Raw genomic sequence first — 2,500 nt, 5'->3', positions numbered from 1 at the left:
TTGTCACCTCACATATACTAGGAAACCGTCACAAGAAAGATACTCGCTTTTGTTTACGTCGTCTTAACAAAAATTCCCGTTAATCTACAGCAGATTGACGGGAATTGAGTACTGCTGACAGTTACAGACTACTCGTTTAACATCTATTTATAGCTGGAAAAGTAACCGCCGCGCCAGCAGCTAGTCAGTATCTTTCAGTTTTGTTAGAACTCAGCAGTCACCCATAAAGTAATTTACATAAATTACCCGTTCTAAGTGCGAGAAGTTATTTTACTAAGTGCGAATAGTGCCTAAGTTCGTATTTTATGGACTAAGTGCGGTATTTTATCATTAAGTTCGCGTTAGAGGACCCCCCAAAATGAACATTTTCTTGCGTCTTGGGAAGAGTATTGTAGAGTGCCCCGTAAAACTTTGTGGTGTTAAGTATGATACTAAAACACACTAACTGCCCTAAGGATTCACGTCGATTTCATTCTAGGAGTCGAGATATGTTATTTTAAGTTTTTGGGATGTCATGGATGCAAATCGTTTGCTACAGGCTCAAGAACGCACTTTTTGTATACCATGTTATTTTAAGAAAATGTCCGTTTCGATGCGCTCTTCAAAAATGTTCGACTTGCGAACCATGATTTTCTGCGTCTGTGCCACGTAATTCAGCAAAAAGAGCATGTAATGGAGTGAAATGAGAGGGTGTGTCATCTCTAAAGTAAAATCTTTAAAAGAGCATAACTTAAGAACGGCTGGGAATAGGTGGCCGTTCTTTTTACCATCATGTGCGCCTAAAAAAAGTACACTATCGTGACAATCGATATCGGTCGATATGGTATAAATTGATAAAGTTATGCTCGATTATGTACGCGAAAACAGAAAAAGGGCGCTGGTGACAAAAAAAGTACTAACGATTCTGTTATTGTTTTGATATTCTGTCATCCCAGACTCTTGCGCATCTGGTGACCTATTTTTTATTCGCCAGTTCCGAGAAAAGTGTCGTTTCGATGCGTGGTGGGCCCGGGATGACAATTCGAGTTGAGTTGGAAGTTCATGTGAAGTCCTGGAAACAAGAAAAAAAGAAGATCCACGCTTCCCTAACTCAAAAAGTCATTAGAAACCGAGGGTAGCTTGTATGGAGACTTTTGTTCCTCGTGCGCTAAAACGCCGAATTAAATTTTTTATCTATACTTAACAGGAAAAAAGTTGCCTCCTTCGCGATATATAGGCAAATAAAGAATGGGTGCTATCATTTCGGGACAAAACAGGTGAAAATTTAGGTCGAAAAAAGTGTTTATAGACAAGGCATTTGAATTTAGCCAAAATCTGACTTGACCACGGGAATGCGCGCATAAAAGCACCCCTAGGGCAGTTTTTATACGGAGCAGTCTCATTTGCTTCCTGGATGTGCAGGGCCAAACATGGCCAAAAGTGGTGATTTTGGCCGTCCAAGGTGTCCATTTTCCGCGAAAATGGCGTTTTTTGGCGTCACTAAAAAAATCATTGCGAAGCAACTACTGGAGATATGCTTGTAAAACTTTGGGAGCGGTCGTGCGAACACATGCGCCAAGTTTTCTGCTAAAGTCTGCAGGCCAGATCTGCCGGGCGGCACATAAAACCGGAAAAAACCACCTAAAAAAAGAGCATGCCAAACAAAGTCTCACATTTCGCTGAATAACTTTTTATCTAGAAGAGTTAGACAAATTCTGATTGCGGGAACGGCTCCGCCGTGTGTTTTTACGTATGTCTATGTCCCGTAGAGAAAAAGTACATGTTGCAAAAAAAGTACATGTTGTACATAAATCTACCTTTGATATTCGGATTCCCCGTGAAAAACTACGCCTAGGCCGCAGGGTTACAAAGACGAGTCATTGCACTTATGCCCTTTTATAGACGCTTTTAGAAATCGGCCAAAACAGTATTTATTAATTTAGACAGTGTTCCACTGACATGTCGCATGCTGCGATATGTCCACGTGAAAGAGCACCGAAAAGCACCCCTAGAACACCCTTCATACCCGTTCTAACGGTTCTCTTTCATCTTCATAATAATCAAATTAAAGAACACCATACAAAAAACAAGATCTCGTGTGTAGTGGCTCGCCAGGCATACTAAAACCAAGATGTCGTGTGGGCACATGCCAGACATCATATCTTGCGTTTGCAAACCCACGCAAAGTCGGTAAACAGCTCAAAACGGGCTAAAAAGTAGACAGCACCCGGACTTCCCCGGTGGTCACCCACCCGAGTACTACCCGAGCTTGAGGCTGCTTAACTTCACAGAGCAGACGGGATATGGTGCTTTCAGCCTAAGATGGCCGTCTACATTTGACTTTGACCGACACGCCTATTAGTGTTTATCACTCGTATACATTGGTACAACACATTTACACACTCACATGTCCACATACGTGGCCATAGACTGCACACGATGGCCCCCAATACCCCTTCTGGCCCTCAGAATTGGCTGGGTGGATGGCTACACTTTATATAGTAACAAAACAAAAAGGGGG

General features: G+C 42.2%; 1 non-coding gene across 1 annotated transcript; it reads right to left on the bottom strand.

The window, feature by feature from the left end:
• Positions 1 to 2,192: 2,192 nt before the first annotated feature.
• Positions 2,193 to 2,306, bottom strand: PITG_33291. The gene has a single exon (XR_009934685.1). It is a non-coding gene; the product is annotated as an 8S ribosomal RNA (ribosomal RNA).
• Between the last annotated feature and the right edge of the window lie 194 nt (positions 2,307 to 2,500).

The sequence above is a fragment of the Phytophthora infestans genome, genomic scaffold (genome assembly GCF_000142945.1).
Source record: "Phytophthora infestans T30-4 supercont1.52 genomic scaffold, whole genome shotgun sequence".
Lineage (NCBI taxonomy): Eukaryota > Oomycota > Peronosporomycetes > Peronosporales > Peronosporaceae > Phytophthora > Phytophthora infestans.
The sequence above is the reverse complement of the archived record's forward strand: the minus strand, read 5'-3'. Positions and strand labels throughout refer to the sequence as shown.